Source organism: Bactrocera tryoni, chromosome 2, assembly GCF_016617805.1.
Source record: "Bactrocera tryoni isolate S06 chromosome 2, CSIRO_BtryS06_freeze2, whole genome shotgun sequence".
NCBI classification, from domain to species: domain Eukaryota; kingdom Metazoa; phylum Arthropoda; class Insecta; order Diptera; family Tephritidae; genus Bactrocera; species Bactrocera tryoni.
The window spans coordinates 58,132,962-58,148,321 of record NC_052500.1 but is presented as its reverse complement, the minus strand read 5'-3'; the positions used below and the strand labels follow the sequence as shown (position 1 = coordinate 58,148,321).

At 33.7% G+C, this 15,360-nt stretch overlaps 1 pseudogene; it reads right to left on the bottom strand.

The window, feature by feature from the left end:
• Positions 1–14,899: 14,899 nt before the first annotated feature.
• On the bottom strand, positions 14,900–15,102 carry LOC120769844 (annotated as a pseudogene).
• Positions 15,103–15,360: the final 258 nt, after the last annotated feature.

Below are 15,360 nucleotides of genomic sequence, written 5' to 3'. Positions count from 1 at the left end.
GCTCTTTGTAAGTCTAGGTGCGTCACTGTATCGCCTTGGGGATATACTGTGCGTATTCCCTTAATTCTACGTTTGAGTTGCTCTATGAATTTGAGCATGTAAGCGATTACCCTGAGGGCTCGGGGGTAAGATGAAAATCTCTCCAGGATGTCAGTATCATCCAATGTTGTGTGAAAGGAGTCGATCTTTCGACTTTCTGGGGCAATAATATTACGCACGGGCGATTGTGGCCAAGAATCGGGAGATTCTGTTAACCATCGGGGGCCATTCCACCAGAGGTTGGTGGTGGCAAGGTGCAGAGGTTTACACCCTCTTGTATCTAGATCAGCAGGATTGTCAGCACTGGCTACGTGTCGCCAAGTGGCTGATCCCACTAGGTCAAGAATTTGAGACGTTCGATTGGAGATATACGTCTTCCATGCATATGGTGGTTTTTCCAACCAGGCTGATACAATCTCGGAATCAGACCAGAGATATAATTTGTTTTTTGCCATATTCAGTTGCGTTTGCACTATGGATGCTAGTTTGGCAAGTAGTAGTGCACCACATAGTTCTAGTCGTGGTAGACTTATTGTTTTTAGAGGTGCCACTTTTGCTTTTGCAACTAGTAAGTGGCTTGTGGTCGCCTTGTCGCTTTGTGTGCGAACATATATAGTGGCGCTTTTCAGAGGCGTCACAAAAGCCGTGTAGTTCGATTTTGTGCTCTGGGACATAATTTACCCATCGTGGGATTTGTATTTGTGTGATATCGTTTAGATTGCTCGCGAACTGGGACCACTTTTCTAAACGAAGTGGTTTTACTTGCTCGTCCCAGTCGGTCCCATCTAGCCTTAATTCTTGTATCAGGATTTTGGCTTGTATCATAATTGGCGATAGCCATCCTGCGGGGTCAACAAGTTTTGCCACAGAGGAGAGAATTTGGCGTTTTGTAATGGCGGATAAAGCGGATATGGACTCAGTTGTGTATGAAAACTGGTCCGATATCGCATTCCATTAGATACCCAGAGTTTTTGTTGTACTTTCCTTTTCGAAAACAAGGAAATTATGTAGTATCCAACAAATTTTCTTTTGGTATGTTTTTTAATATAGTTGGGTGATTTGCCGTAATCTGTTTTAATGGAAACCCTGCGATTTGAGGGCTTGGATTACCTGTGATAATGATTCGTATGCTTGCGGAAGACTGTGACTTCCAGACAGAATATCGTCTGCATACGTTTGCGTTTTTAACACCTGGGTTGCCAGAGGAAATTCTGACTTGGAGTGTTCGAATGGCTAAGTATGGGGCACAGTTAACGCCAAAGGTCACTGTTTTTAGCTTGAAGTCGTGTAGTGGACTACTGGAGGATTTTCGAAAAATAATTCGCTGAAAATCTTGATCGTCTTTATGTACGACTATTTGTCTATACATTTTTTCGACGTCCCCGTTGAATACGTATTTGAATATACGCCAGTTTAAAATAAGCAGCATTAAAAGGGGTTGGAGCGTGGGTCCCGTAAACAGGATATCGTTTAGACAATTCCCCGAGCTAGTGGATCTTGAGGCGTTGAAGACAACTCTTACTTTAGTTGTTTTTTTTATCTGGCTTTACTACTGCATGATGTGGCAAGTAAAATGAGTGGTATTTGCCATTGATGATTTTTTCGCACTGGCTTACTTCCTCCATGTGATCTAAATGGAGGTATTTTTTCAACACACCATCATATTTTGGTTTGAGTTCACCTTTTTTAAGTAGGTTTCTTTCAATACTTTGAAACTGCTGTATTGCAGAGGTGCGAGAGTGACCTAAGGCGATTGTGTTGGGAAATTGTTGTTTTAGTGGTAGTCGTACGACATACCGACCATACTGATCTTCGGGGGTTGTGATTGAAATGGGGGGTAGTTCTTTTATCTCCCAAAATTTTCTCAATTGTGAATTGAGGTACTCGTTTGAGATTTCCTCACCTTGAGTTGTCATTGTTGTGACTGGTTCCGTAACTAGTCCACTTAGGATCCAACCGAAAATAGTCTTTTGTGCCAAAAGTGTGTTAGAAATTTTCTCAATACCTTCGAGTATTATTTGTGGTATGAGATCGCTGCCTAATAGAAGGTCTATTTGCGCGGGGGTTTTGCAGTTGGAATCTGCTAACTTAAGGTGTGATACCTTTTCCCAATGCTTGCTATTTATATGATAGCTTGGTAACATATTGGATAATTGCGGTAAGACTATAGCTTCTGCTTGTATTCTTATATCCGCTTGGGGGGAAAATAGGGTAATGGGGCAGATTTTATTAGAGTTTTGAACTACTCTTCCGCCCATTCCCGTAATTTCAAAGTTGGCTTGTTTTGTTGGCAGATTTAGCCTATTTTGTGCCCTAGACGCTATGAAAGATCGTTGTGTTCCTTGGTCTATTAGGGCTCTGAGCTTAAACAGTTCTCCTCGATGTTCGATGGAGACGACTGCTGTGGGTAGTAGTACCCTACTTTGATTTTCGCTGTGTAGCGTTTGAGTTTTTAAAGCCTTTGAGCAGCATGGTGCTTCTTGGCAATTTTGTGGATTTGGCCCTTCGGGATTTGTTGTTGCAACTAAACCCGTGGCTCTCTTGATATTTGCGCTGTTTGGGGGTAAGCTGGAAAAATTATTTATATGAAGCATCGAATGGTGTCGTTTATGACAATAGACGCAGTTAAATTTGCTTTCGCACTCTTTGAGGGTATGCGCATGTGACAAACAGTTTGTACAAAGTCTTTTAGTTTTCACGAAATTGTTGCGGTCGATAATATTGAATTTTTTAAATCTGTCGCAAGATTTGAGCTTATGCCCTCCTGTACATAGTTCGCATGATCTATATTTATTCTGTTCATATGAGAACGATTGCGTTTTGAAGAAGCTTCTATTCAAATTGTTGTTGCTATTGGCTTTGGGCTTGTGGAAGCTTCTATTGAAGTCTTGCTGAATACCTTTTGGTTTACTTGTATTTATTTTTTGTCTACCCTTTCTGCGATTTCGTACTGGGTAGTGAGAAAATCTTTCATTTGCTGCCACGTTGGGCATTTTTTACGAGATGAGAGCGATTGCTCCCACAATAATAAATACTGGTAATGCTGCTGTGAATATATTTACCAGTATAGGATCCCAGTTGTCTGTGGGAATGTTTTGTGTCGATAAAATCGACAAACAATTGGAAACCGTGGATTGAAGTTTGATAAATTCTTCACTGGTTTCCTTTTGAATTTTTGGCAAGTTCATTAAGATTGTTATCTGCTTATCGACCAATATTCGTTTATTCTCGTATCTTGATTTTAAAGCTTCCCAAGCCATATTAAAATTATCGTCATTTAATGCGAACTGTTTTACTATGACGCGAGCTTGACCTTTCGTTTTGTATCGGAGGTGATACAATTTTTGTGCATTAGATAATTTAGGGTGGCTTATGTAAACGGCTGTGAACATGTTCCGGAAGGACGGCCATAACCCCCATGAAAAATTTCTGTGTCACATGCGGGCACCTTGAGGTGGATGCCTGAACTTGCCTCTTGACTTTGTACTTGTGGAATCTCTACTCGCGGAAGTGGAGCAGGTGCAATTGCTTTAATTAGTTTCAATTGATCAGTAATCATTGCTTTTGTTTCTTCAAATTGGTCTAAGCAATTTTCATATTTGGCGTAAGCCGAGGATTTGAAATCAGTATGATCTGAGTCATCAGATTCTACTATTGCGTCATAAGAAGCTTGGAGACGTATCCATCCATATTTTTTTCTCCGCGCCGCGTCCAAAAAAAAGTAACCATGGCAACCCTTTTCTTATTGTGCAAATGCAGAGAATTGTAACTAAAATAAAATAATTAAAATAAAGCTTTATTTACAACAAATATTAAAAAAATTAATATACAGAAACGTTATAGTGAAGTGTTAGTAAGTGAAAAGTGCATAATATAAGTGAAAAAGTAACTCACAATATACAAATTACCAATGTAAAAGTTATCAATTTTTCAACTTTAAATGCAAATATCTTTAAAACTATAAGTCAGCGGCAACTATATATATATATTTTCGTGATCTGGAGAGCGTCACCTTTCCACTGATACCCATTTTATCCCCGAAATCCGGGGATGCTATTCTAAATTTTACCCGTAAATTAAACTATATAAAATACGCTAAATAAATAAATTGAAAATAAATTATTAATAAACTTTGCTAAATAAATGAAAGTTTCAAAAAAAAAATAAAAACCAACATCAGCAGCAACAACACCATTAACGAAAGCAACAACAACAACATTAACAAAAGCAACAACAATAACAATAACAACGGCAGCAAAAAAAAACAGCAACAACATTAACAACAACAACGACGCCAGTAACAGTAACAACAAAACCACAACAACAGCAGCACCAACAGCAAGGTAAAATAATATTCAACCAATAATTGTAAAAAAAAAACAAAGTCAACGCAGAAATTATACTCACTAAATGTTTCAATAAATTCAAAAACAATACCATTAGAAAAAGAAACGAACAAACGAGAAAAGAAAAACAAAAAGCAGCAGTAGATACAGAAGTTAATTTGTTAAAATTCCTTTAAAATATAAAATTGCGTACTTAGATTATGTGTGTAAAGTTATAGCACTATATATATGAAATATATGAAATATAAAAAATATAAAAAAAAACGTTAAAACCATTGCTATCGAAGGCAGGACTATATGAATACGTCCGAATGCCTTTCGGGTTGAAAAATGCCCCAGCTACTTTTCAGAGATTTATGAATGATAGAGCAGAACAATTAATAAAATATTTAAATGCCGAAAATGTAGAAGCCCATCACACAAAACCAAATAGCCATATAGGAAATGCAGACATTGAGAGACTGCACTCAACCTTGTTGGAAAAACTAACAGGAATTGAGGACTCTAGTCTTTCAACAGAAATGAGGATACAAATTGTTATATGCAACTATAACGATAGGTACCACTCAACTATCAAATGTTCTCCAAGGGACGCCAAAGAAAACATTTGTCCATCCATATTACAAGATAGAATAAATACAGTAAAACAGAAAACAATAGCCAAATTAAATCAAAACAGAGAAGAATATATAGAAAACAGACAAACAGGACCGATTAAAAACTACAAAAGAGTACGGCATAAGGATCAACCATATTTCAGAATATTTCCCTTACAAAACGTCCATCCGGCAAATATAAAAAGACCAATGAAATTGGCAAACATCGAAAATCCAAATGAGAATGATGACGATTTATTCAGTCTAAGGGCATTTAATAGAGATAATAACATTTAATTTTTTTCTACATATATACATATACATGATTTTTTTTTTCTTTCTAGAATATACCCATGGTAAGAGATGCCTGTCGTAAGAGGCGACTAAAATCCAATTTAAGTTTTTTTAAATCAAAACCTAAAACGGTTATACATTTTTACTTTTACAGATGACGATAATAATTATTTTTTTAACAATAATCATATCATTGGTGACTGCATTTTCGCAAATTACACCAATAATAGAAGATGCGGGGTACACAATTATACAAACAGCGGACATAGTAATAGTTAACGAAATAAGTACAGTTATACATACTATAAATCCGAACAAGATAGCAGACATAGTTGATCAGGTTAAAGAAAATATTGAAAAACTAAATATTGAAAATAAAGAAATTTAGTTTGATGAAATAAAAAATATAAAAGCAAAAATCACATCTATCACACCAAATATCAAAAAGAGAAATAAAAGAGGTTTGATAAATATAGGAGGAAAAGCATATAAATGGATGTTTGGAGTCATGGATGATGATGACAGACAAGACATTTTGAACCATTTAAAAATTATTGAAGAAAATGCCCATAATGCCATTGTAAATTTAAATAAACAAATAGTAATTAATGAACATTTAAATAGATCACTAAACTTATTAAAAGGAACTATAGAATCAGATAGGAAACAAATAATAGAAACTTTAAATATAATAAACAAAGAGGAAAATAGAATTGAAAGAAAAATTTTGTATAATGATGAAATGAATAAACTAAAATTCATAGAAAGTTCAAGAAATACAAAATAATATAGCGGCGGCTAAATACAATATGGTAGATCCAAGTATGTTAACTAGGGAAGAAATTGAAAAATACGAGTTTGATTTTTACAAACTAAAACTATCAAAAGTAGGAGTAGTAGTATACAGAAACGATACAATAATATTTGCAATTCAGATACCAAGAACATTTTTTCAAACTAAGATTCAATTAATAACCCCAATGCCAAATAGAAGTAAATTACAAATATTGAAAAACAAAAATTCGTTATAAAAATTGGCGAAAACTATTTTGATTATGTAGAAAATAAAGCATTTAAAAACCTAAAATTGAGTAAAAGCTGCATATTTTCAAATACTTGCGAATTTAAATATAATAACAAAACATCAATACAAGAAATAAGCGATGACACAATATTAATAAGAAATGCAAAAAATGATGTAATAAAACAAAACTGCGATGACAGAAAAATTGTATTAAAAAATAACTATATAATCAAATTTGTAAATTGTAAAATGGAAATTTTAAAACAAGAATTTAAAAATAATAAAACAAGAATATATTCATACAATTATATACCCTGCCGAAAAATTAAACCAAAGCTACACACCAAAATTAACATTCAATGATATTGCAATAAAAAATATAGAAAACATAAAAGAAATTGCAGAATTAAAATACCATAAAAATGTATCATATGGTATTAATATAATATTGATAATTATTGTAATGGTAGTAGTAGCAATCCTAGTAATATTTTTAAGGAAAAAAACAACAAAAATAAAAATTGTAAATACAAGAACTCAGGAGAGTTCAAACAGTAACGCTGGGGGAGTTGCGTCGTCAAACGACTCCACCACTTATAATATTTTTCATTCCTCTAAAATGTAAGTTGAATCTTCAGATTCAACTACATACATACATATTAAATTGCAAAATACATAAATAAGGAAATATTCATAAGCAAGCATTAAAGTCCTTTAAAAATTAAATCAAATGCCACTGTTATTATTCGATATGTTTATTTAAGATATGCCGGGTCGTTGATGCTGAGGAATGTCAAGTCAGCACAACGGCTCAAGGTAAATTTAGCATATAAGATTTTTATAAAGAATAAAATAATTATTAATAAACTGAACGGCAAGCCGCACAGTACGGTAAATTAGCCGGAGTTTTATTATTCAAACGAAAGATATGTAATTTCCGATATATTACATATCATATCGTAATTCGCGTACATACATATATCAACGCCACAGTGCATTCAGACAATCATTTATTTAATTGGAGAGTCCCGAAGACTGCTGCACATGCATAAATATATAGTACCTAGTGAATATCAAGAAAGTTTACACTATCTGCAATTACAATGCTATTTAGAAAGCACTACACCTGGAATTTGCAAAAACCTTTATTCCTACCTCTTGGTGGCTACAACCCGCTATACTCTTAACCCTCGCTTTGAGTAATTTGCTTAGTTCTATTGCTGGCGCCCTAGATACAGTAGAGTCGAGTTTATTTGATTAAAATATTGAAATATCAGCCTTTAGCCTTATAAATAGCCATACACCCGAACTTTTCTGTCTGTATTTTGTCCGTGAATACAGGAGCAATATTGTATTGCATATGTGGCAATATTTCCTTGAGAAAGTGAAATTGCTTTGCATGAAATTTTATAGTAGATAATTCACTATACTATTTTATTTGTTTCTTCGTATTTCGGACATAAAGAAACACTGGCTGATGGACTTTTATTTTATATGAAACCTATTATTAGATAAGTAATTGCTATTAATTGTCTAGTTGCCTGCGTTTAACCTTTTATTGACGTGTAGGAATCTTACAAAAAAAACCTACTTTATCATTCTAGGACGACAACCAACAATAAAGACGAATAAGTACATCCTTACTAGTGGCGCCTCCTACTATTTTTGAACTTCTGTAGATTTTTCTTAAATTCTAATTTCAAAATCCATGAGTATGTAAGTTTTTAGACAGCTTTTTTTTTAATTTTGGCCGTACACCAATATAGTGTATATCAAATTGTCTCAAATTCAAACTTTGTATAAAAAGTCGGAAATTTAAGTAAGTGATTTGTAGATAAATATACTTTACTGGTAAGTCTGTTGATTTCATTTTGTACATGTTATACAAGAAAAATTTAATTGAGAATTAACAGGCTAATTGAAAAAGTCTGATGCATAGATGGCACTACTTGAATTAAATCCTTCAAAAGGCGCGTGTATAAATTCGACAGCTGTCGGATCATAAGTTTGTTAATTATATCATGTTGAGTGAAGCAACTTTTGTTATTCTGAAAAATATGGATAACAAGTAAAAAAGTGAAAGTGATTTTTTTTTCACGAAAATGCACTGGGCTTTCGATTGTTTCCGCAACCACCGTATTCTCCAGATCAAGCCGCAACAACTATTTCCTGTTCTAAAATCGATTGAAGAGGTGATCGCCAAAACTGAGGCTTATTTTGAAGGAAAAAACAAATCAAACTTTAACAAGTAAGAAAGCGCTAAGTTTGGGCGCAATCAAATATTTTATACTCTTGACTGATATATTCAGAATATGATTTGTTGGAAAAACGAAAATCCTTGAACGTAATATTTGGGATGGTATCGCCCCGATTTTATGTATTAACTATTATTATGCCATATACTAAAAAAATTTTCCTGAGTTTCATTAAGATATGTACCTCACATACTTCAATATTCACATTGGGTAAAAAAATCCTGATATTACTTTAATGGGGACTAAGTCAAGCTTTCGCCGGTTAAAAGTAAAACAAATTCTATAATTTCGTCAAGTATTGGGTTTATGAGGGCTCAAGGAAGTATTGATTCGATTCAACACATTTCACCCACAGAATTGCTATTGACAGAAAAGAATCCTTTCTCAATTTAAATTGTATATCTCACTCATTGACCGATATTTTCGATTAAAAGTGAAGTGTAGGTTGTTGGGATCCACATATTCGTCACATAGGGACTTGAAAAGTTTTTGTAGGATTCAAAATTGCTTAAGAATTTATTACATGTGGCAAATATACATGATGAAAAAGAGGTTTTGCCGCTTACATGCAGTTGACTTTTCATTTATGTACAAGTAATGTGTAAAAAGAATAATATAGTATTTGACATATCTGTAGTCTTTATGTCATTGCTTTGCACATTTTGGCTTTTGGGTAGGGTTATAATACATATAGATCTTTACATAAAAATTACTTTTAATATAAGCCTCTTCATACTTTTCCTGGTTAGTAGCTAACATACATATACATTCAAATAGAATATAATAAGGTCACATTTTTTTTCTTGAAAAAACAATTGTCGTTCCGGTGCAAGCGAACATTTTCACTCTCGCAATTCGAAAAGATCAAACGTGAGAATATACTAGAAGGTATTGAAAAACTTTGTATATAATAGTTAAGAAAGGGCTATGTTTGGGTGTTACCGCACTTTATATACTCTTGCAACTTGCAGGAATCAAAGCCCGAGAAATCCGATCGGGAGTTGGGGTTATTATTGACCAGATTTATCTATTTTTCCAATACCACATACTTTTAAAATGCCATATACTTAAAATATTCACTGAGATTCATTAAGATATCTCACATACAATCACCAATCATTTGCAGTCAGTCAGCCAAATGTTCGAAATATCTAAAGTTAGTTGTATAGGGGCTAGGTCAAGGTTTCGCCCAATTTTTTTTTGTCATACGTAAATTAATTGAAATTTAATATATGTACTTCCTTAAAGCTCCGGCTCCTTATCAAACTTAATAAAAAATCATATCAGTAAGAACTTTTTGTGTGGTTTAGAAGTTGTTTTGTTTTCCTGAACACTTTTTGATTTCGGTTCTAAAATGCAATTATGCTTTTCAGGACGTTTTTTGTTATATCCGCATCATCAACCAATAAACAATGCAACAAAACAAATCACTGTAGGCATAAACAGCGAAGGCACAAAATAATGAAAAAATGTCCAAATGAAATGCAAAAAACGCTAAAGTGAAGTGAAGTAGACTATACCGCTAGAAATTTGCATAATTGCGAGTTGCAAATGGAAGTTGTCAGTCACTTAGTTAGGTGACTCTGCGTCACCACAATGCTAAAAGGCAAGCTGAACACAGCAATCAAGCCGTATATCTGCTTAATACGCTTGGAAAAACTTATGAAATAGAACGAAATATAATAATAATAAGAAAACGAAATGGAGAATAACATAAAAAAGTATTTTGTATGGCTAGTGCTATAAAGGTGGTAAAAACTCGTAGTCGCAAACTCCTTTACTTTTAAATATACAAATATACAGACACTTGTACATAAATAAAACATCACATAACAATCACAGTTATTGTCATCTAGTAGAAAAGAGAACAATGAGTTAGCATGAGCAAAACAACAAAAAGGACTATAGCCTAAAAAAAGAAATGGCTGTAAATGCTCACTCCATAGTTGACAGCAGCTCTAGGTATGGAAGACTCGTTATAAATACCGCATATCTCACCATTTAACCACTTGACACCTTTGAAGTCAAGCCACTGAGCTTCTCGCTGCTATGATTCGATTACACAGTACAACAGCTAATCTGGGGGGTGAGAAATTCCAAGTCAGGGTGATGGTACTAGGTCAGTATAGTAAAACCCTCAAAGGGTTTGGCGTTCGTATGTGTCAGTTTTTTTATGACCTTTTAAATCACCCCCCAGACAATAATCCCAAAAATGTCCCACAATGTTATGAGAACATACATACATATGTATACATATGCATGTATCGCAGTTTCCTTCGTAGTATTTTTTAAACCTCGCAGTTTGGGACATTAAAAAAGAACCGTTCCTACAAAATATATATAGCTGAGTCCATTAGCCAAGTCCATCTGTCTTTCCGTTTATACATATGCGGACTAGTGACTCAGTTTTTAGATCTCCACTAGAAATTTTGCACACTTCCTCTTCTTTCCAAAAGACTGGTGATAAGCATATAGGTGCCTTATAAACTGAACAGTAGGAGTCAAGTGCTAATATAAAAATCTGTATTAATTAACGAGATATCTTCAAGAAATTTGGCATTTATTATTTTTTAAGGTGCAAGGCAATCTCCGAAGAAATTAATGGCGTTGAGTCTTGGATCAATACTTAAGAGCCGGACACAAACGATCATTCACATATGGCCCGACATCTCTTGGTTTTTGCACCATGATAATGCACCTACGAGTAATGCATTGATTCTGCGTGAATTTTTCGTCAAATTTTCAATCAATACCGAACCACAACCACCATATTCGCTTGATCTAGCTCCTTGTGACTTCTGGCTTTTCCACAAACTTAAGGGGGGGGCCTGCCTTAGGAGGCCTAAAAAAGGCAGTTTTTCGTGATTTTTTTTAGGATAGAAAAAATCAAGCAAATGTAATGAAATTTTTACATCATTTTATTACATATTTAAACTTACAAAAAACATTTTTTAAATTTAAAATATCTAAATACAGCCCACTTTCATCTACTTTTGTGCAAAATGTAGGTCGCAACTTTTGTCTGAAACCAAAAAATCAAATGGATAATTAATTTTCAGTAGTCCTTCTTCTATGTGAACCTATAAAAACCCGAATAAAAACGCGAAAATCAAAGTTGTTTTTAGATTTGAAAAAAAAAGTTGCATTTTTCACCAAAAAACCTAACTTCAATTTACTAAAAAAATAGTTTAGAATTTTGCTTTCAAGAACTTTTTAGGTTCACAGAGGAGATAATAAGATACTGAATCTAATAAGCTTTGGTTTTATACGATTGGTTGAATACTTTTTTTTGTAATTTTGCCCGCCAATTAAGAAAAATTGTAAAAATGAAAAACCGAGAAATCGCGCGTCAAAGTTTTCGCTTTCTGCCCAAGCGCTAATATTTCTGCTAGACACTCGGTCACTATTTCCTTTCAAGCTCCGAAAATATTTCGAATTCCCATCTAAAACTTTGGAGACATATTCTTAGATTATTTTTAAAGAGATTTAAGCTAAAAAAAAAATCGATTTTTTGAAGCTTCTAAAGCAGGCTCCCCCCTTAAACGACTGCTCTGGTTAAATCGTTTTGAGTCAATTGACGATTTTTATCGTGAATTCCAACTCGCATTGAACGTTGGCACAAGAGCGTTGGGGATTACCTGGGGGGGTGAGGGGTTGGTTTCACAAACATAGCTTTTGAAGAATAAAATAAGAATTTTTAAATTATGAACAAATTCTAACTGTTTTGATTATGATTGCTGATATAGGTATCATGGTTATCTAGCTCTAGGGACATCTTTTATGGCCTTGTGAAAACTCTAATAACAATAAAGTGCGATTTTAGCCCGATTCTCTGAAGCTTATGTTTTCATGCAAATGCGGTGCCTTTGGTTTAAGTTTTGTAAGTTTTAATAAAACTGACTTTGAACTTAAATCTAGGAATGTCATCTTAGAAATTAAGCTCTTCCTCCTACCTTTTTTTTTGCTTAATGGAAATATACAATTTTACTTGCTGTAATTATTGAGTCTCGATTTTGTCATAATTTAGCTAAACCTATTTGTACCAGTCTTCCTATTTAAATATAATAACTGAAATGAATTTCTCTAATTACTACATTTTTCACATATTACCATTTGCTATAGAACGTAGTAGCTGCTATTAATGTCACTCATACGCCTTGCCCTCCTCATCTATATTCAGATAACAAGTAAAATATGAAAATATAAATAATGAAGTTCCCCATTTATTAACCGAAAGTATCTATTCACACTAATACATAAGTAAGAAACTTCTGTGTAAATTTATCGCTTTGGCATACAAATTCTTACATCAAATGTGCGCACTTACTTAACATATCCGAAAGCACATTGCTTATTGTTCAAATGGCTTACGAAACAATTAAATTAGAGCATTTGTGTGAATAAGTGTGGTATGTTCTAAGAATATAAACTCAAGTTGTTTTACATATATACACCATACTTCCGTATACATCTATCTTTCTTATGTGCGATGGTACAAATACACATTTCCACTTTAGTTCAGCGGTTTTAGCACATGTCCACCCTGTTCCCTGTTTCTCACAATGCTTTTCGCTTAGGAGCAAATTCATTTCTCATGAAATATTGCAACAAATTTATACAATATATAGTATACCACATATTTTAAGTGTTTTCAACAAATATACTTAGTTTGCTAAACAATGGGAATAATTTTTAGAAGAATTCCCATTCCTTATAGCTCTAGTACAATGAAAGCCGTATATTGAAAATGTGCGAAACTGTTGGCGCATGGGTGTAATGTGAATGTAAGTATTTGCATTTGCATGCACGGCATTCTCAGACTTACATAACATGTTTGTACGTTGTGTTCCGTTGCAAGTGAGTTGTATAGTTAGTACAGTCTACCATGTGCGGCTTTTCGATTAGAAATTCCTACTATGAAAGGAACTAGTTGTGCTACTTTCACAAAACGTTCTGCGGCATTATATTTCGTTCTTAAAGTTATATCAAATAGGCTTAAAGGAATTTGATTGAATAGAAATAAAATACATATGTATATGTTCATATAAAATGATTTGGATTACGTTTCCGTTTTTTATCATAATATGTAAGCATGAGAACTTTGTTATGATCAGTAAACATAATATCCGCAAATAGTGTTCCACCAACATTTGAGAAAAAAAATCTGACTCTCCAGGTAAAAATCTGTAAAATATTTGTTTCTTCTTTCACAGCTTTATTTCAAGCTCATCTGGCCTTTCTTTCATTTTGATTCCAACTTGGAAACTCCCACAATAAAAATATACTTCATTAATTACATTCAAGCTTTTTCTAAATGGAAATTCTATATAGTTTTCTCATGACCTTCTTCAGTTAAACAACTTGTTCCATTAAATCACTTAACTTTACTCTTTACAACAGATTTTATCAAAACACCATAGACTGTATATTTTATAATATACCAAAAATAATTAATTCAAAAAGTAGCAAAAAAAAGTGTTTGTAACTGTTTCAGTTGCCAAATTATTCGCCAATTTGCCAAAAAATTGAAATAAGTACATCGATGCCCCGTTGCTGAGATTATGCACATTAAATATTGTAAAAAATAATAGCATGAAAAGATTCGCCATTTAATTGCCTTTATTAGTAGATATGAGTATTTTAAGTTACTGTAAATAACACAAATGGCGTACGTCGAAACGTTCTGAGGTTATATGGTATAATATCGAACTACATGACAAAGTTGTGAGCTGCTGAATTGCAACGCTAAGCCAAATCCCGAAATTAAATAGACAACATACGTTTTAAAGTTGCTAGTTCCCAAAACTATAATACCTACTGCATATTAAAAAAAAAAGGTTCCACGCACCTACGCGTGGATAAAGTTATACTTCTTAGAAATGCATATCATTTTGTATGAAAGAAAACTAGAAAACTTAAATTCACATTCTATAAATTTATTATAATTTATTATCTCCCCGAGCATGCCTTTGCCAACAAGTCGTCTTTTCGCGACGATGGCAAAAGCCAAAAATCATAAATTGCACAACTTTCTGGTGCTTCTCGCAAAAACCTGCGTCGATTTGTATTCACGATCACACGTATACATACATACATACATTACGCATGTTTGTAGGCGAAGCTGTTACAGCGGCAAGGGTTGACAATCGGCGGCCATTACTTTACTTATGCCATAGAACTTCTATTGTTACGAATATGGAAATGACAACGAAATAATGCAAATACGCATATTTCTAAATGTCATTAATTTCTTTGAAGAAATGAATGATCTCGAGAAGTATAGTCTTAACTTTTCAACGGCCAACGCAGAGCGTTTCAACCAAAAGGAATTCATTCATTAAAATCACCACTCAGAAATTGTTTTATCCGTTGTAAGCGAACGATTTTCGAAGAAACATCATTTCTAATATGCCACAAGACAAAATTAGAAACGAACTTCTTAAACCTCAAGCTGTCAGATAAAACGATATACCTCGTCATCGCGGGTCGATTTCCAAAAAATGTAAATGAAGACTAACTACAGTAATAATCCTGTAAAGTATAGCCTTAATTTTTGAAAGACCAACGCAGGGTATTTCAATAAAAGAGCACATAAAATAGTTGAGAATTCGCAGAAATGAAATACAAAGGAAAGAAAATGCAGTATAACTTCAATAATGCACAAACATACATATGCGCAGCAGCAGCAAGGAAAGAGTTAACAATCGGCGATCCATTGTATTTTTCTTTCATGCATAACCAAACCATAATTAGGACAACGCAATCCAAGTGTCAATGGTGGTCTAGGAGGTAAGCGCTTCAAAAGT